Source organism: Lygodium microphyllum, chromosome 2 (genome assembly GCF_053477565.2).
Source record: "Lygodium microphyllum isolate KBCC chromosome 2, Lygodium_microphyllum_v1.1.10, whole genome shotgun sequence".
NCBI lineage: Eukaryota > Viridiplantae > Streptophyta > Polypodiopsida > Schizaeales > Lygodiaceae > Lygodium > Lygodium microphyllum.
Window position 1 is genome coordinate 119,306,045 of NC_141136.1, and position 22,268 is coordinate 119,328,312.

Here is a 22,268-nt window from a genome sequence, read left to right on the forward strand (position 1 = left end):
ACCTAGATGACAATCCAACATAGCCAAAGAGCCACCTAGGGAATAATCGAACCTTGCCATAGGCTTACCAACACAAGTAAGAGGCCTAGGCTACCTCCCTACCTCTTAGGACCCACCACTAACAAAGATAAAACACGAAGCCCATTTTCCCTTTTAGAAATTTGTTTGTTAGTCTAAACATATGTATATTTTCATTTTCTTTTTCTTTTCATCTTCTTTAGTGGGGATGGAACATTGGCCATTTTGCATTATAGTGCCCTTAGGAGATCAATGCATTGGCCTTGGGTAGCTCAAACCCAAAAACCTACTAGAACCTTGCAAGAGGCAACACCTAGAACTTATCATTTTCTCTTCTCTTTTATTTTCTCTTATAACCCCATGGCTAGATCTCATCCCAAGGAGGACAGGTCATTGGCCTCAGAAATCTATTAACTCGAACCCAGAAATCTATTAAGTCGAACCCAGAAATCTATTAAGCCCTCGTGACATAACAAGTATCTTCTAGCACTTCTCTTTTCTTTTGCCACATTATTGGACTTGAAAAAAATATTATCCCATAGGCCACACACTCACCCAACCCCTCACTCACTAGGGGACTTTATCATGATATACAATCAAACTAAAAACTCCTACTAAACTGGCTATCCTACCGAAGATAGGTGGCCTTCTATTGACTATCAAGCTAACAAGCTTGATACCCAAAGTCATCTTATGAGTACCTATCCAAAAAAAACCTAGAAATCAAGGCACTTCACTCTGTAAGGACACTCAATCTCAAGCCCAAGATCTGGCCTCAGATCCATAGACGACGGTACACAAGTGATTGCTACGCCTTCCTCTTAAAACATAAAGCAAAAACAAACAAGAGACAAGGTAATGAAGACACCATGTACAGAAGAAGATTCCACGTTAATACACAAAATACCTTCATGGGCTTCAAATGAACCTGCAAAACCAAACTCAAACAACAACCCACAAGTTAAAAGCATTGCACTAGGGGAAGGAAATTGACCCTCTTGGCGTAATGAAACATAATAAGAAAGCACCAACTACAGCAAAAGAATGCTGATCTAAACCCTTGATCCTCACAAAAACTCACCTAAAGCACAAAGCCTAGAGCAAGGGATGGGCCACTCAAGCCCCTATGGTTAGAGGAGCTCCGTATATCAATCACACATAATGCATATCCCAAGAATATATGAGGCTTGTCCCATGTTCTTCATCTCAAAGCTCTTCTTGAGCTGACCTTTCGAGGCATCCAACTCACCCAGGGAGTCCACCTATAAGAAATCATCTATATAACGTGTGTTCAAAGGATATTAAGAAATATCCCTTTTTTACATGCTATAAGGCCTTAAAGTTTCCCCTTTTACTTTACTAAACTTACGATTTTTTTAAAATTTGTACTTGAAAAATCCCTTTTGTAAATAAGATCCTATAAACTTTACTAAACGTAATACCCTTTCTTTTGAAGTCACATGGTACCTTACATGTTCTATAAGGTGGACTCCTTGGGCCCACTCATCATCATGAGCACTCTTAGCAATCAACTTATCATCCATATAGAGGATCAAAATCATAAGGCTACCATCCGAAGCCTTCTTTGTATATAAACATGGATCCATATCATTGTGGGAATATCCCTCTAACTACATAAAGACATTAAACTTGTGATACCATTCCCTAGGTGCTTGCTAAAGGCCATAAAGGCTCTTCCTCAATTTGCACACTAGGTATCCCCTACTATGTTTTGCAAAGCCCTTAAGCTACTCCATGTAAATCTCATCATATAAGTCCCCATGAAGAAAAGATATCTTGATAAAGATCCAAGTCAAGCTAAGCAACCAAAGCTAGTACGAAGCATAGGGTAGTTATCTTCACAATAGGAGAAAAGACTTCATCAAAGTCCACACTATGTTCCTCCTTGAAGCTCTTAGCAACCAAGATGGATTTGTATCTCAACTTGGGGTATTCAGGGGTACTTGTTAACTTGTATACCCACTTGTATGACAAAGCACACTCACCACTAGGCAAAGGAACCAAATTTCATATATGATTCTTTTTCAATGAGTCATACTCTGACTGCATGGCCCTCTCCCAAGAGTGACTATCACGTCTCCACATAGTCTCATCATAAGTAAGAGACTCAACAATATCTGTCACCATAACCTAATCCATAGAGGTCTCAAACCGCACAAGCTATCATCTATTTCTAGTAGACTATGGTGGCTGTGGAGCTTGTACATCATGTGGAGCATCAAGGGCCCATGCCACTAGGGCATTAGCTACTTGCAGCAAGCTGTCTAGCTAGCTATATAGTAACTAGAGGCTCCTTCTGAAACATCACCGTATGTACCTCAATGACATGCTCAAGTTTCTTATGCATGTTTTCGTCATGGAAAACAACATCATGGTTGTGGATAACCTTCTGAGCTTGTGGATCCCATAGGTGATAGTTCGTCTCACCTACATCCCCACAACCAAGAAAGATATATTTCCTAGACTTAGGATCTAGCTTATTGCGCTTGTCCTTGGGTACATAGCTGAAAGCCTCACAACCAAAGAGATGCAAATGAGCATATGAGGGAGGTTTTCTAGGTCATACCTCCTCTACAACCTGATAGTCAACAGTAGTATATAGAGACTAATTTATCAATTGTATGGCAGTAGTCACTGCCTCAGTCTAAAAATATTGTGGTAAGCCTACGTAGCTAAGCATACTATATGAACTCGTTCAAATGCTTTAGAGACATACTCATCCCCATTATCTGACCTTAGGTATTTCACCCTTTGTTCTCAACCAAAGCAAGACAATATTGAAATGTAGCCAAGACTTTTGATTCTGCTTGATATGATATGCCCAAACCTTATGTGTATAGCCATTAATAAAAGTAATAAAATAATCTGTGTCACCTAATGATTTGTAGGGCATGGGACCACATACATCCAAATGAACAAGAGCCAATGGCTCACCCATGCATGTAATACCAAAATTTTTATGTGTATTACGTTTCTTCCTTTCATATAAGCAATGATCACAAGACTCAAAGTACATATAGTCAAGGGGTAGAAGATACTGCAAACAAGTAAGCATTTTCAATGTGGAACTACATCCATTGCCAAAATATGGTTGATTGACCCAGATACAAGGAAATTTTAAAGAGTATTAGACGTACAATGATAAGATTCCCACAAGTAATCTTCCATAAGGATCACCAAAAGAAACTACATAACCTATATTATCCAAAGTGTCAGTAGAGATAAGGCTCTTCATGAGAGCCAATACATGACGTACATCATGAAGAGTAAACATGAAACTTAAACCAAGACATCACCAATACCAACTACAGCTGGACATCACCAATACCATGGACATCACCAATACCAACTATCTCCAAATGCTAGGTCATTACCCAAACACACAAATCTAGTCATACTACGATACGAGTGAAACCACTCTCTATGAGAGGTCACATGAAAGGAAGCCCCTAAGTCTATCAACCAACATTGAGTATACCCTGAGAAGACATCTGTAAGCTATGAAGTATCAAGAGAAGAAGCTACAATTATGAAATTATCATGGGAGAGCAGGAAGGAGAGGCTATTATATAAATGTTATGAATAAAGGCTTATGAGTTCTTCTTCAAAACCTTAGAAACATTGTGTAGAGAGAGAGAGAGAGAGAGAGAGAGAGAGAGAGAGAGAGAGAGAGAGAGAGAGAGAGAGAGAGAGAGTGTGTGTGTGTGTGTGTGTGTGTGATAGAGGTAGAAAAAGAGGAGGGAAGTAAGGATAGAGAGGGAGATAGCTTGCTAAGCTTCTTGTTTTCATAACTTGGCCATTCTGGAACCCACGATGTCTACTTTTTGGATCATACAGCCCGAGCTTTTCAGATGTTGCAAATTACGATATGTGTTCTTGATTTTAAACACTTAGTTCACTAATCTAATATTTATTATTAGATTTTAATCATTAGCAATCTATTAGTTACTATTATCTTAATAATTATTACTTTGGTAGGCACTATAAATTAACTATTGATTAATTAGATACTTAGTTAATAATTTATTAACTAATTTGATAATTAAAAGTATCTTATTACTTAATTTATTTCTTAATTAATAACTAAATAACTAAATATTTTTAGTTAATTATCAAATAAAAATATAAACACACACACACATAGAAATTATGTGACTTGCTTTGATTTTCTTTTTTGCCAAGAAGAGGGTAAAGAGATTAATTCCCTCCTTTTGCTACACAAGGGATGAAAATATACAAGAGGGAGAGAGTTAAAGAGACCAAGAGCATAAACACAAAAACAATGGAGACTTGAGCATTGAAAGAGATAGGGTTGAAATCTTCTTCTTCTTCTTTCTTCTTGTTCCACTCAAAAGAACTAAGTCGACAACATGATAAAGGACTGATATGAAAGTACCACAATGTATGTACACACTATCACCAAGTGTGAACTTGCTAAGGAAAGAAGAGGTGGCACAATGAATGTTCTATAACCAAGGTAAACTATGTGGGCATACTCTGGCTATAGAATCACTAGTGACCCTGGCTATAGAATCACTAGTGTATCCTCATGTCAGTCACCTAACATGCTAGTTAGTAATGTCCTACCACATCACTAAGACATCTTATGTAGAGTTTAACATCTCAATACTATCCCTTGAGCTCAGTATGAGCTCATGAAGGGATTTCCATGCCACGGTCTCGAAACAAGCATGCAAAAGGGTGCAGCACCAGGACTTCCCGGGAGGTCACCCATCCCAGTACTGTTCTGGCCCAAGCGCGCTTAACTGCGGAGTTCTGATGGGATCCGGTGTATTAGCGCTGGTATGACCGCACCACGGACACAAAGGAATTCCAAAGAGCTCTTGTATACTCGGAAAGTGGCACGAGAGAGCTCAAGAGCGAGGCATGGCGGCATGCCATGCCGCTCATGCCACGGAGGACGCGACTAAACGCGAACCCTAAACCCCGAACTCCAAGCATAGTCATGAAGCATTGAAGCTTCTCAACTCCCAAGGCCTTGGTGAAAATATCAACAACTCAGTCCTCTATCTAACATAAATCAAGTCAATATCACCTGCCAAAACCCACTCTGAAATGAAATGGTAGTGCATCTCTATGTGTTTGGTCTGTGCATGTTATATAGGATTCTCAGCCCATTAAATGGTATTAAGGTTATCATAATAGATAATAACCTTCTTGTCCACCTACATCTCCAAATCAACAAGTAGCTTGTATAGCCAAGCTACCTCACATACTGCAATTGCAACACCTTTGTTCTATACCTCTATACTAGACAAAGGCAATTGTTAGCTATTTCTTGCTACTCCAAGTAATAATAGCACTATAAAAGGAAAAGATAAAACCACTAGTAGATCTCCTATCTGAAATTCTTCTAGCCCAATCTACATTTGTGTAGCCATGCGAGTCAAATGGTACTCTTGCACCATAGAATAAGGTATAATCCAATGTGAACATGACATAGCATAATGTGTGACGTAGTGCATCCAAATATGGCTTCCTTGGAAGCTATATAAATTGACTCTCCAAACCAATTGTGTAGTTTAGGTCCGTCCAATAGATAAGGCTACCCACAATCTTTTGATACACAGTGACATCCTCCATCAAGTCACCCTCATGTGCACTAAGCTTAGCATTAACATCCAAAGGTATAGAAATAGGCTCACAATCAACCATACTATACTTCTTTAACATATCCAGCACATATTGTCTCTCTCATAACCATATACCCTTTGTAATCCTAGTTATCTCTATGGCAAGAAAATAATGCAACTCCCCAAATTCTTTATCTCAATTTCAGTCTTGAGAAGACTCTTCACATGATCAATCTATGTCTCGCTATCACCCACAATGATCAAATCATCCATATATATAGTAATGACCACCATATCTGCATCACTCTCACATACAAGAGTGAGTGATCAAGTTGTACTCTATGAAATCCAATGTCAATCCCATACAAGTCCTTACGAAGCTTGCATACATAATCTAGATGATTCTCATATACGTGACGAGGTGTCTGTTTCACATAAACTTCCTCTTGCAACTCCCATGCTACAAAAAGGCATTCTTAGCATCCATTTAGTACACATGATCCAACCTTTTGATACAGCCACTACTATGATAGCCCTTATAGTGGACATTTTAGCCACTAGAGCAAAAGTCTTCTCATAATCAATACCATGAGTCTACGCACACCCTTTGGCAACTAGCCATGATGCCTTATAACACTCAATAGATCCATCTTTGATCTTGTAAATCCATTTGCAACCAATAGGTTTCTTGTCTTTAGGTAAAGGCACCAACTCCCATGTATTGTTCTCCTTCAGTACAACTATCTCTTCATCCATAGCACAATTCCAATACTCATTATCCACTGCATCCTCAAAAAAAGTGGATTCCATACCCTACACAACCTGAGCCATGTATGCTTAGTGATGCGCTACATAGCTATCATATGTCCATCAATACATTGGCTTTCTTACTCTACTGGACATGCATGGAACTAGATCACTACTAGATGCTTTAGCATCCTCTTGTGCCTTTTGCACACCAAGTTTTTTAATAGGTGGAATCCCAAACTCCTCATTGAAGCTCTGGTATTGGTCATCTAAATCAATATCAAGACGAGAAATCTAGTGATACATCTATCATAATTGGTGAGTCCCTAACTTTGTTTTTACCTTTGCTTGATATCTGTGATATACTTGTTGGGAAACCTATGACTTCAATCTACCACTACAAGGTCTATCAATATAAGAACCATGACTAGGAGACTCTTGTGGTCCACTTTGACTACTGATCTACTTTCTAGACAGCTACACTCTCATGCTTATCAACTCCAGTTGCATTCTTTCCCTCAATCCGACCTTAGGTATTTAATATGCAACCTTGTCCTTAAAGTTTTTAAAATGAGTGAGCACCTCACTTTTCTCATGCATAAAATAAATGTATACTTTGCGAGTATGATCATCAATAAAGGAAACATAATACTTGCAACCACTCAAAGTTATAGTATTTATAGAATCCAACACGTCAAAATGTATCAATTCAAGTGGCTTCTTGCATACATGCTTTCCATGTGGAAACACTTGCCTTGATTGCTTTCCAAATTGACATACTTCACATACTTTATACATTACTTTATACATGCCATCAACTCTAAACTTAGGTAAATCATCCATAATCTATTTTGACTATATATCTTTCAACCACTACACATTCACATAACCAATTCTCTTATGGAACATTTCAATATTAACCACAACACTTGAACCTTATGTAGACATGATAGCATTCATTTCAAGTAGACTTACATCAAGAGTAAACAACCTGCCAACACATTTTCCTTTTGCAATCAATTGACAATCATTTTTATGGTCTTCTACATAACAACTATCAAATGTGAATCAAACTTGGAATCATTGTTCTATCATTTAACAAAAAAAAGGTAATATTTCATACATGCAACACATCAGTCAAGTACTTAGTTTTACTATCCTGTATACTCAAAGAGGAATATTTCCAATATGAATAATGAGATGAGCTATATTATCCCTTACCACCACATAGCCTAGAGACTCTAAATTGTGCATCTCTCTAAATCACTCTCTCAGAAGTCATGTGTGTGGTTAGAGGCACCTAAGTCTATATACGATATTTTCCATTTCTAAATTTAGTCTTCTTTTTGAAGCAGTATTTAGAAATGTAGCATTTCTGACCACAGTGTTTCCACTTTTCTATCACCAAAATCTTGTTGCTTATTAGAATATATAACTTAGCTAGGACTATCCTTCTCTATTTTGTTGTGCACCATAATGTTGACCATGACCACCACCTTGGCCTCTACCATTACCCTTTACTCTACCTCTATTAGTAGAGTAAAATACATTTTCAAAGTTATTCTTACTTTGAGAAGAAGAGGAATCCATGCCAAGGTACTTCTCCTTAAGTATCAACATACAATTTAAGTTTGCAAAATCAAGGATATCATTCCATGTATTCATAAATGATCCAAAGCTCTTGTATTCATCTCCAAGTTCCCTCTTTTCAATTGGTTCAACTCTGACTTGAGTTTCAACTTTGTGGCCTTTGTGTTTACTTCCAACAACCTTGTCAGATTCTTCCATGCAAAAGCAAGTGTATCAGATTCCTACAAATAGCCCATCGTGATATCTATGAGATTGACCTGTAAAACCTTTTTGTCAAGTGTGTGATGGTGACAAAACATAACAAAGAAGCCCCAGCTAACTCAATGTTAGCAATAACAATAAGACGATATAGCAAGTTAACAATTGATACATGACTTTACCTTTTGTCTTCTCCCAATCATACCTAGCCTTTACCTATTTTGAAGTAGCATTTCATGCAGGAACTTTGAGTGCTAATGCCATGTCTGTAATTTCAAATACATTTTCCCTTTAAGAAATTTTTCATCCTGAACTTCCATATATGATAATTGTTCTTATCAAGCTTTGCAATGACAATTTGATTGAAGTTATGCAATATTTTGACAAAACAAGTAACCTTGCAAAAAACTACAATCTGCAAGCAAGCTTATATCACGTGCATTACAAATAAATACGTAGCCTTTTTACTAATTGCATGATAATAATAAATGCAATGTATAATGGAAATGCATATGCCTTTTGTGTCTACAACCCAGTAAACAACTAAAATAACCTTACAGATTTAAAATCTATAACCTATACACATGTAAAGGACTGACATAGCTGAAACTACAATATATCCAAAAATTATTATTGGACAACTTGGAGGTCGAGAATGGAGGCCAAAATGACCTTAGGTGCCAAAAAAAACACTGAATAAGTCCTTTGCATAATATGTACACTATTCTTTTATTCACCAAGTTTCACTGCAATCTAAGTCTATATCACTGCCAATCTTAGGAGCCGTTTTTACGGCTATAATCTAAGGCAAATTGGGCAAAATAGAAGAGCTTCTTACCCGTTTCTTGCTTGCTTACATTCATGCTTTCATGCCTTCATCTCAACCTTCAATTAAGATCCACATAACTGTGGGATGGCTCTACTCCTTTAAAAATGGACAAGAGGAGAGAGATGTGAAGAGACCAAGAGCACACATACAAAAACAATGGAGACTTGAGCACATAGAGAGATAGGGTTGAAATCTACTTCTTCTTCTTTCTTCTTCCACTCAAAAGAACTAAGTCTACAACATGATAAAGGGCTAATATGAAAGTACCACAATGTATGTATATGCTATCACTAAGTGTAAAGCCGCTAACGAAGGACAAGGTGGCACAACGAATGTGCCATGACTAGGGTGGACTATGAAGGTATAGTCTAGCTATAGAATCACTAGAGTATCCTCCTGTCAGTCACCTAATATATCGATGCGAAATATCCTACTATATCACTAAGGCATATAGTGAATGCCAGCTCATGTAGAGTTCAACATCTCAACATGTGATTGTCGACATCCGCCCTTCCCAACAAAAAACAATTCACATGCCCTCATAGAGATGAAGAAGGGGACGTGAAAAAAACATCTACTAGAAAGGGATTGCCAATCTTAGGGGTGAATCTATAGAAATCATCTATATAACATACATTCAAAGGATATTAAGAAATACCATTTTTTTACATTCTATAAGATCATAAAATAAACCCTTTTACTTTACTAAAGTTATTACTTTTTTTAAAAATTATAATTAAAAATTTCCATTTTAACTATAATCCTATAAAACTTATGAATAAAATATCCTTTCTTTTGGACTCATGTGGTAGTTTTTCATATTCTATAAGATGCACCCCAAGTTGTTGATAGCCCTTTGTCTGATGCAAAAAATTTACACAGGTCTCTTCTTCATCTCTCTAAGGGGGCTTGCTTTTGCAATATCATTTGTACTGACAATCATGTTTCTAATAGTTAGTATTTTGTTTTCTTTGCAGCACTCCATTACAAATCGAGATCGGATCGGCCTTGAGACTCGATATGCAGAGAGGCACGGTCTCACTGCATTGATCGACTGATTGTATAGGCGCGGCGGCCCTGTAATCACTCATCTTTCTTGTCCATAGTTACCATGTTTAATCAGAATGCATTCTTGTATGGTGGACTGATGTGTTGTTGTTTCTTTTTTTGCAGAGTCTGTTCGATGCTCCTTTGCGACGGGACGAGCTTTTAAATGGCGAGGATATGTAGCTCACCCTTGGATCCCTGCAGCTCACACACCTTTCCTTTTTGGTCGCTTGATCTGTGTAGACATTTTCTATGTAGTAGTGATATCTTGTCATGACTGTACCAGTCGCTTTCATTATGCGATCATATATATATTTCATGTATCAGTGTTATGATTTTAGTATACTTTGTTTTTGTTTACACAAGCATTGTACATAGTACAGAAACTATTTTGTATGGCCCAAATAAAGCACACAGTGCTATATATGGCCCTACCGCAAAATTGTTTTTTTCCCTACTACCATTGCTATTAGCGTCGCAAATTTACTGCACGCGTCGTTATTGGTGTCGTTATTAGTATCACAGAGCATCAGTATTAGTGTCGTTATTTGTGTCGGTATCAGTGTCGCAAAATGCAGTATGCTATGGTCGCTAAAGGACGATGATAGACTAACTGGAGATGTGGTGGTTGGAAATAGGATAGAAAAAAGAATGGATGCTGCAATAGAGAAGAAATTGAATCGATTTTGTATGTTGCACCATGCCTCTATAGAGACGTGACTCGCTAGGTACCAGCAAGCTAGGAAAGATCCAGAGGAAGCACGATTTGAATTTCGACGTAGTACGTGCCATCGATCGATTCAATATCGCGAGGGCATGGAAGAGATGCTGCGGTTTATGTCAATGCAATGGTTGCATGGAGCTTTGACCGCAGTGTCTTGTGAAGGGGCGGAGGTCTCAACCGAGGAGTGGGAATTCTCGAGGGGATGTAGTCAAAAGGTGATGACATGTTTAGGGTTTATCGTATCTATATTTTATATGCGACAACTAATTGAGTGTTTCAATGTACAGTACAAAATTTATAGTGCAACGTGGTCGCGCAGAGGGCATTTTCGCGTGGAGCATATTGATAAAATGCACTCCACAACAGATTGTGGTATCATGGCAAGGTTCGAGCAAGAGAGCCGACGACGAGCAATGGATCCAAACACAGTTATAGATGAGATGGAGTATTTTGGGAACTCGCAAAGTATTTTCACGGTGGATTACCGTAGCTTCTCCATGATCCTATTCAATGTGCAATGGTTCAAAGTGGTACTTGAAAGAGCTGGAGCAACAGTTCATCGAGGTCCATCTAGATTTCTCGAAATAGATTCCAAAAAAGAATTGGTGGATTTGCGCGACACATTTATGTTGCCGGCCCATTGTGAACAGGTGCATGAACTCATGTGTTTTTTAATTGTATTACGACATGGTACATGTCACAATAGTTAAATCTCTCTTATACATAATTGTGAACATGTAATTTTCTATCCAAACCCCCGACAACCTCAATGGTGGTATGTTATACCTTCAGCTCCCCGAAGTGCCAGAGTATATGATCAAAGCGATGTTCCGAGCATAGATGAGGACAATATGCAAATAGAGGGGTCGATATTGCAAGGGGTGGAGGCCACCGAAAGCTTGGAGCATGTAGAGGAACCAGTATCGGGTAACAATGATGGAAATACAGGAGTCCAAGAATTCTTTGAGAATGAGGTGGACTCATCCTTTTGTGATGACATGTCTATCGACCTTCCAGTGTATGCAGAGTTATGTCAGGAGATTGACATGGGACCATAGGGTACTTCATACTTGGAGCATCCACCTACTCAATTCGTTAATGAATCGCTTATAAGGGTACATAAGATATGCATTTTTTAAGTAAGATCATTTTTTAAATATTTATATTACCATGCTCTGTATGATCTATATTGATTATGTCAACATCATTTTTTGTCTGTGCAGGTGACCTTTGTGGATATTTAGATCATCAGGATGAGTTGAGGGGGGATGAGCGATGAGGAGCTACAAGAGATCTTCACGCGTATGTCTCCGGATCAGATGTCAATATTCAGAGATATGGCGGACTAGGAGTTGTCTTGGACACCATCAGGCCGCTCTATTAGATCTACTTTGGCATACTTTGATGCTTCAGTTTCTAGCAGACGAGGTTGACGCTCCAGATTTGGGCCAGACAGAGGGAGTGGTTCAAGAAGATGCTACTCCTCACTCTCGTGGTGGTTCGAGAGAGCGTGGCTCAGGTGGTTGCTGTAGAGATACGGACGCAATGTCTCTGTCTCATCATTCTACTGGAGTTATATCACCTTCGGGATTTGTCACACCTATGGAGACGTCTACTCCATTCACACTAGCTTTTGCTCAACCGTTCGCAGGTGGCACTCCTATGGATGCTACTTCGATAGATACTACCCTGATAGGTACACCAGATGTACAGGGGTCTCCTAGATATGCCCAGGAGTGTGGTCGCACGTGGAAGAGGACCCATCTTAGGCATACCCCAAAGGGGTATGCCTACCTTGTAGATAATAGGTCAGGAGCCATCATCATGAATGATGAGGGGAGGAGGGTGATGGCTCGCATGAGAGAGTTGTGCCAACAAGTTTTTTGGCACATCTTGGATCATTGGAAGAACATACGGGAGGGGAGCAAGGACTACATAGTAGCATCCTTGAATGAGGAGTTTCCGGTACCACCTGCAGCAAATAGGTTTTCTATGGGCTGGATGATGGAGTGTATGCGTGCATATGTCACGCAAACGATTGGACACATGCAAGGCACTCAAGGGTGGGGCTTCAAAGCCCGAGTGGCTAGACGCAGACGAGTGGCGCCAACTCAGGGAGGAGGCTACAAATTCTCCAGGACCGCTGGAAAAAGTAGCGCGAGGCAGCAAGGGCACGACTAGAGGCCGGAGTGGCCCATTATCTTGGGAGTGGCGGCCACAGGACATATCTGGAGGACTTTGTAAGTTTTTCTTTTGTTTTGCTAGCTTATTTTTTTGCAATATTCTTTGTACTGACAATTGTATTTCTAACAGTTATATTTTGTTTTCTTTGCAGCACTCCATTACAAATCGCAATCCCACCGGCCTTGAGGCTTGATATGTAGAGAGGCACAGTCTCATTGCATTGATCGATTGATTGTATGGACGAGGCGGCCCTATAAGTCACTCATATTTCTTGTCCGTAGTTACTATGTTTAATTAGAATGCATTATTGTATGGTGGACTGATGTGTAGTTGTTTCTTTTTTTACAAAGTTTGTTCAATGCTCCTTTGCGATGGGATGAGGTTTTGGATGGTGAGGATCTATACCTCGCCCTTGGATCCGTGGAGCTCACATACACTTCTTTTTTGGTCATGTGATCTGTGTAGACATTTTCTATGTAGTAGTAGTATCTTCCCATAATTGTACCGGTCATTTTCATTATGCGATCATGTATTTATTTCATGTATCAGTGTTATGATTTAAGTACACTTTGCCTTTATTTACACGAGAATTGTACACATTACCGAAACTATTTTGTATGGCCCAAATAAAGCACATATTGCTATATACAAAAAAAAATTACCCTGTTACCGTCGCTACTAGCATCGCAAATTTATTGCACGCATCACTATTAGCATCGCAAAATGCATCGCGAAGCATCGTTACCAGCGTCGTTATTTGTGTCGGTATCAGTGTCGCAAATGCGACGCTGATATCATTGCAAATGGGACACTGATAGCGATGTTGATACCGACTATTCTATGGTGTCGCTAATAAAGATGCTTTTTGCAACGACGGGGGTAAATTTCTTTATGAACATTTTTATCGCTTTTAACTTCGATATAAGGCCTATATCTTGTAGTGATTTGCATGGCTTTCTTTAATAATGGTCTTAGCTCTAAATTCGATAACATCTAGTTTGTTAGCAATATATGCTTCTTGCTAAGGGTCCATACATTCATCTATATCCTTCTCATTTGCCACCTCATCTAGTAGGAAAAAGCTAGAAGATTTTGCTTCCTCCAATTGTTATTCACCAAAATTAATAGGATATTTAACAAGAGTATATATAATAAATGCAACTAATTTTGATATAAGCCTGCATTTTCTAGAATGAGCAAAACAAAACACATTTGTTGCACAAAACCTATCAACAGAATAAGCTCCATACTTCTTGGTGAACAGTGACTTCTCTAAAGGTGAGGTCCCAATCGCTATATGAACGTATTCCTTCTTATCCTTTTCAACCACATACAATTCTAGACTTTCAAACTCAACAAAGTCCTCCACATTAAATTTTTTTCGAGACTTCACCACATGGTCAAGATGCCAATTTGGGTTGAAAGTATCTTTTGCAATTCTATAATAAGATAACTCCATGCCATTCTAAAGAAGAAACTCTAGGAGTCTTTATTAAGGAGAAACGTCTATGATTTGAGAAAATCCAAGAACCCTCAATGGTGACTTACATTTGTGTAGAAATTTCTTAGGCATTCCCACACTTGTTGCCAAGCATGCAGAAGAAGTTGAAGGATTTTTAGGAGCAAAGGCAACATAAACTAAACCCCTTGACCCTGAAGACAACCTTTCTCTTTTCCTCTTTTGTGTGTCCACATCTGGGGAGCCTTGAAAATATTTTGGATCAAACATCGAAGGGTCCAAGATAATATGTGAAAAAAGGTACCCAATCACACTAGAAATGCATCCTCTCTTTGTATCGGTGCAATGCCAATATTATGCAAAAACAAACTTGTGAATCAAATAGATAGCTCTCCTTACTTTGTATCGTCTTCCAAATAACAAACCAAAGAAAAAACATGAAAAATGAGAAGGAAGACTCAAAAATAGCACTAAAAGCATAGGACAATCAAGGTGCAAGTTAGGGTAAAAAAGTGTACCATGAGCTTGCCCCCACCACAGGTATTTATACACCATTGGGGCACCTTGCCACATGGATGACCATTGCAAACCCTAGCCAATGATAGAATGCCACATGTCATGGACCAAACCAACTATATAAGATGTGCCATGGCTTACATGGACCATTTTAGTCATTAGGCAATGGCACGAGTCATTTTTGGATTCCTCCTCATCCTTATCCCACCATATTATAATCATGCCACTTTTGGCCCCTGCCTCACAGCCTTCTCCATGATGCCACGTGATCATAATTCCGTGAGGAGATGCAATGATCTTCATTATGTTGTATCATAAGCATTATCCCGTGTCTTCTAAATTTTTCCATGATATGGCGCAATTCAAGGTCTTCAAAGGAATGTGATGTTGTTCATCGTGTGGTACCATAGAAATTTTTCCCATGCCTTGTAGCCTCACAATACACTATGATTGAACATCCTCAAAGGGACCCATTGCTTATTTTTGTGCCATATCAACTAGTGTTTGGCCCATTATCCACAATACGATGTAGTTCAATCTCTTTGCAAAGACACAATGCTACCTTCCATGCCATATCAGCTAGTACTTGGCTTGTCCTCCACAATACGGCACAATCCTCCTCATAGAGACGCACTGCTACTTTTTGTGCCACATCAACTAGCACTTGGCCCCTCCTCCACGATATGCACCCCTCACTCAAATATTGTTTGTTTGTTCTTGCTATCATTTTTTATAATGCCACTGGAAAGGACAACGTAGACACCAAGGATAGTGGACAAGAGGCCATGCCATTAGAGGTTCTAGAGGATGTTGATCTTGAGATCCCTCCTACACCTTGTTTTGAGGCCATGCCATTAGAGGTTCTAGAGGATGTTGATCTTGAGATCCCTCCTACACCTTGTTTTGTCCAGTCTCCTATTATGCAATCAAGGAAATCCAGTACAGAGACTATGTCTTCTCCTCTTGCTCAAGGCAAGGTCCATGTGGCTAATTACCAACCCTATGATCTTGGTGGACAGTCCTCTTCTCCAACTGCTAAGGTTCCAACCTCCCAAATGGTACTTGATCAGCCAACTAATCCAGCTAGACCCTATTTTGCTCAAGGAAGTGAGCCTTTTAATACAATTAAGAGAAAGAGGATGTCTCGATACTACTATATGCAGAAGGGTTTTGGTTAGATAAGGAAGGACTAGAGAGCCACACAATATCTCTACAAGATATAGGCCTCATACAAACATTCAAAGTGATAAAATTATTCATTAAAAAAGTTTCCCCCATCGTCAGTAAATGCATCGATATTAGCATCTCCATGAAACTGTCACTATTTGCATTGGTATTTGCGTCACTATTGGCATCACAATCTTCATCAATTTTGTGATGCTAATAGCAATGCAAATACCGAGGGTTTCTGACACATATTGTGATGCGAATAGCAATGTGTGCAATAAATTTACGATGCTAATAGCGATGGTTATAGAGAAAAAAAATTGTGGCAAGCTGCCCTGCCACATAACAGTATGTGATGTATCTATATTCTAGAAATGGATTACATGTTAAGTGTGTAATGGTCGTCAAGATGAACGCAAAATGTACTTGAACCCACAAGACTAATACATATAATAAGTACAAGATCGCTAATGAAAACTCATGGAATTATGGCAAGATACAAAGGATGATAACAACATAGTACATAGAAGATGCTTGCATAAATCAGAGGACCAAAAAGGAAGAGGATGTGTGCTCCACAAATCAAAGCGCGAGCCATAGATCCTCACCATTCAAAAGCTCCTCCCGATGCAAAGCAGCATCAAATGGACTCTCCAAAATTGAATAACTACACATCAGTCCATCGTACATAATGCATTTTGATAAAAATAGTAACTACATGCTCCTTGTAGCTTTATAATGTTAGATGCCTTGTTAATGGAAATAGTGGAGAAGATTGAGGCAAGATTCCAACTAGACAAAAAAGCCATGCTCCTTTTGAGATTGAGAGAGTGCTATGGTGGTGCTCAAAGCTTCTTTGTAGCTACAGCCAAGTATGATTATCTCCAAGGCCCATAACCTTTGTGTGTGTAAAAGTTGTCATACTAAGATTGATTCTTTGAATCTCTAGCACAATTGGTTGGTTCCATCTCATTTCTGTATGCACTTTCTATGTAGAGCTAGTAGCACTTGCCTAGCCTAGTACGACTAGCTATTCTTGTATGTTGTTTTGTAGATGCTTGAGAAATGTCTGTAATGACGAGGGATTCTAAACCAAGCTTGGGATTGTAGATGTTTTGTTTTGCAAATCCTAGGTCAACTACATAATAAATGCCATCAATTGTCAAAGAGGATTTACTATTGGTGGCTACTACAACTTTCCTTAAACTTGGAGGAGCTCACTCAAAAATTCATCTTTGCATCTTACTGGGGAGGGCACTACAAACAAGGAGAATCAACAACCATACCATCTTCTGTATGTCTCACATAAAGTGAATAATCAACTTTGCTCTACTGAAATCCCATACTGCATAAGAATTTGCTGATTCTATCACACCATGCTCTTGGTGCTTGCTTTAGTCCATATAAAGCCTTCTTCAACCTGCATACATAATGTGGGTATTTTGGATCTACATAGCCCTCTGGTTGATCCATGTACACTTTCTCTTCTAAGTTGCCATTCAAAAATGCATTTTTCACATCCATTTGATAAAGCTTCCAACCATAAATAAAAGCCAAAGCAATTACCGATCTCACTGTCATCATTTTAGCCTGGACTGAATGTTTCTTCATAGTCCAAACCATAAGTTTGTGCATATCCTTTTGCAACTAGCCTTTCTTTATACCTCTCAAGAGAACCATCTGACTTACATTTGACCTTATAAACCCATTTACATCCAATGGATTTCTTGCCATGAGGTAATTTCACCAAATCCCAAGTCTTGTTTTTCCTTAGTGCATCCATCTCTTCATCCATTGCTTGTCTCCACTCTTTGCTCTCTACTACTTCTTCAAAGCAAGTAGGCTCCACATGTTGTACATAAGAAACCATGTATGCATAATGCATCTTCATGAACCCATTATAGGTCAATCTATCAACTGGATACCTTACCCTTTCTGACCTTCTCAATTGAGGTGCACTAGCATGTGTCTCATCTGATCTAGCATGTGGTGGAACATACTTTCCTGAACTTCTAGTGCCAGGTGTTTTAACATGTGGAATGCCATACTCGTTATCTATAGATTCATCTTCTGAACTTTCAGCCATAGGTCTCTTTCCTTTTGCAACTTCTGCACTCCTTTGTGCATTTCTCAATCTCCCACTCCATAGCTGTCACTACTTTCCACATTCTCTTGAGGTCCTGAAGCATCTTCCACATGCTGATTTTCAGCCTTGTTGTTTGTCAAAATTTTCCTTCCATAGCCATCATCATCATTGCTTTCATAGGAATCAACATCCACTGCATTTTTGGGCTTGTACCATGATTCATATTCACTAAATCTGACATCCCTGCTTATGTATACTTCCTTACACACTAGATCATAGCATTTGTATCCCTTATTCTCATCAGGATATCCAAGGAAAATGCATTTTACAGCCTTTGGTTCCATCTTCTTTCTCAAATCATCCGGAACATGAACATAACAAACACATCCAAAGACTCTAAGGTATGCAACAGTGGGTGTCCTGCCATACATTCTCTCATATGGTGACATATTCTGAGTCAAGGCTGTAGGTGTTCTATTCATAATGTGAACTACAGTATGCACTGCTTCTACCCAATATGACAATGGCATGTTCATTTGGTTCATCATTGCCCTTGCAACCTCTACAATAATCCAATTCTTCCTTTCAGCCACACCATTATACTGAGTTGTGTACCTGCATGTCAATTGCCTTTTGATACCATGGTCTCTCAAGAAGTCACAAAACTCATATTACATGTACTCTCCACGATTATCTGACCTCATACATTGTACGTAGCATCCAAACTACTTTTCAACCATAAATTTAAATTCCAAGAACTTTTCAAATGCTTCACTTTTATGCTGCATAAAGTACACCCAAGCCATTCTGCTAAAATCATCAATGAAAGTGATATAGAATCTACATCTTCCGCTCATGGAAACATTCTGACATGGGCCCCAAATATCTGAGTGTATTATTTCCAAAGGATAGCTGCTTATTCTCCCCCTCTTTGGAAATGGCAATCTGGACTGCTTGCCAAATTGACAAGCCTTACATACATGCTCAAAATTCACATATCCAAAATGCGGTAGACTAGAGACTATCTGTCTTGATTGCATTTGCTTCAATCTTTGCAAATTGACATGACCAATCCTTCTATGCCATAATTCCACATCCTTATCTTGCCCATGTCCTCTCTCAACATACATAGAGTTTTGAATCACTAGAGTACTTGCATCCAAAGCAAATAATCTCCCTTTCTTTCTACCATGAGCAATTACCCTGCCAGTTCTCCCATTATGGAACTCTTCAATGAAACATCCAAACTTATTGAATCTCACTTGCAACCCTTGATCTGTCATTTGACATGCTAAGTTCTTAGTTATTGTGGGCACATAAATTACATCACCAAGCTTATTCTCAATCCCATCTTTAGTAACAAGTGGCACACTACCAATATGAGTAATTTTATGTAAAGTATCATCACCAGTGGCAACATATTCCTCATTTTGCATTTTCTCCTTGCTATCAGACCACTGAGAATGATGAGTCATGTGGTTTGTATCTCTTGAATCCAAAAACCAATCATTCTCACGAAGAGGGTGAGTCATGCTCCCAAGCACATGCTCCATAGCAAATAGGTGACCTCTAGGTGATCCACCTCTAGGTACATAACCTATGCCACCATAAGTGCCTGCATAGTGACCATATTGGGTCCTTCCACAATCCCTAGACATGGCATTCTGTTTCTGATAACAATCCCTCTCAAAGTGACCAAAGTGCCCACAATAATGGCAAGTGCCATCTCTCTGTGAAGAAGGACTAGACCATCCTCTACCTCTAGGGAAAGATCTCCCCCTGCCTCTACGCATGTAGTTACCACGACCAAAGTTACCTCTTCCACGAGAAAAAGCATAATTATTATGACCAAGTGAAGAACCTCTAGCTCTAGATGAGCTGCCACGACCTCTCGAGTGATAGAAAACACTATCTCCACCTGCATTTTTTCCACTGCTAGATGCATTCAATCCCAACTTGATTTCTTCTGTAAGTAGCAATCCAATAAGCTCCTCAAAGTCAGGCATAGAGCCTCCTCTAACTCAAATAGAGGTATCCAAAGATTTGAAAGCTGCTCCAAGTCCATTTACTGTCACTGTCACTAAATCATCATCATCAACAGGTGCATTAATAGATGCAAGGTCTTCTGCAATTTGCTTGATTTTTGCCACATAGTCATTGATACTACGATTGCCTCTCCATGCACCATGTAATCTCTGCTTGAGTTGTATCTTACGAGCCTCTGTACATGTTCCATACATTTTTTCTATGATTTCCCATGCCTCCTTACAAGTACTTTTCTTTTTTATATGAGGAATCAAAACTTCTAAAATACATATAGAGATCCAATGCAAAACCTTCCTGTTCTTCCCTGTCCAATCCTTGTACGCTTTCTTTTTCTCTTCAATTGGATGTTCAAGAACTTTTGGACATTCATCATCACATGTTACGAGGTCCCATAGACCTCTACCCATCAAAAAATTCTCCATCCTCTGTAAGACCAAACACTATGGTCAATTTGTCTCCCACAATCTGAGTGATCTGTGCCATGTTAGACATTATGGCTGCTACAAATTAAGAAAAAATTAGCAATACAACTGTCCACAAATGATATTCAGTAGTATGCCCCAATCTGGAACATCAATGGTCCAATCTGAGACCAAAAAGCATAAAAAATAGTCCAAAAATGCATGTAAAAATAGCTTCTAGCAATATGATTGCCATACATGTGTCCAAAATCTATCGTATACATCCATCCATGATGCCAACATGCCATACATTCAGTTCCCAACAGGAAATATCCAATTCGGATTCCAAATGATGTCCATATGACCCAAAATGCATCAAATTACAAACACAAAGGTTATGGGCCTTGGAGATAATCATACTCGACTGTAGCTACAAAGAAGCTTTAAGCACCACCATAGCTCTCTCTTAATCATGACTCTTGTAAATTAATCAATTCGGTTGGAATTCAAACTTTCTTCAAAGTTCTAATAATGCTTGTATGCATTACTATAATAGATCTCGTTTATGACCAAAGTGCTATGAATATCAAAATACAATGTCTCTATATTCAAGAAACCTTGCCTTAGATATTACCGTACTTAGTGTCTATTTTATTTCTTTTTGTGAGCTCTTAGAATTGGTTCTAATAAGAGCTCACATAAAACTAGTATATTACAACCCTCAAATTTGATTTTGAGAAGGACCATAAATTAGGACAGAGTATGCTATATGTAGGTCCAAGTGTGCTATCTATTCTCTTCTATAGGCTCACTTGTTGGTGTGTTCCATCCTTCACTCCATCATTCCAACCAAATATCATCAGCCCTATCCATGCCCACTATTGTTTATACCCCTCTCCTATCGGATACCGGAATTCATGGTGCCTCTTAGAGTGTTGACTTTGCTATCCATGTAGTCCTCCAAGTAGGTGACATGTTTTTGGGAGCTTTCTTTGCATGTTCATCATCAGACACCATTTGGCCAATTGCCTACACTCTAGCCCCAGTCAAGTATCCTATTTCCATCCCCTTCATGTTGTGTTTCTTCATTAGGTAGACCACATAGCATTCATACACATCCAATAGATATTGCCAACCCTGAGAGGCATTAGCTCTTGTTCTAGGCTGCCTAATTAACATTGACACTACTCTAGCTATTGCATATTGCTCCAACCCTTGCATCTGCTAAAGGAGGTCACTTTTAGTCTATTGCTAGAGTGACCTTAAATAGATACCAAATGCAACACCAGTAGTTTGAATATATTTGATAATGTTTGAAAAAGTTGACAACAATGTAGGGAGACTAGAGGTAGCAAAACACACATTTGGTTGAGCCTAGGATGACAACAGTAGCTCGAATTAGTTGTAGAGAGTTGGGATCTGTAGAAGAGCTTCCCAAGGTAGTGAATCCAGGTGTAGTAGTTGGACAAGGACCTCTAGAAGAAAAACCCAATGTCTAATTTGTTTTATTTGCATTCTCTCTTTGCATAAGAACACAAGAAATTGTTTTGCATGCTCTTTTTTCAATCTTCCCAAATGCGTGAAAGCTTAATGTTTAAGGTTGGTCGGCATGTCATTTTAGCCCCTCGCCACACTAAAAGT

At 38.9% G+C, this 22,268-nt stretch overlaps 1 non-coding gene across 1 annotated transcript; it reads right to left on the reverse strand.

Annotated features, from left to right (window-relative positions):
- Nucleotides 1–4,737: 4,737 nt before the first annotated feature.
- Nucleotides 4,738–4,856, reverse strand: LOC148040240 (5S ribosomal RNA). Its single transcript, XR_015688743.1, has one exon. It is a non-coding gene; the product is annotated as a 5S ribosomal RNA (ribosomal RNA).
- Nucleotides 4,857–22,268: the final 17,412 nt, after the last annotated feature.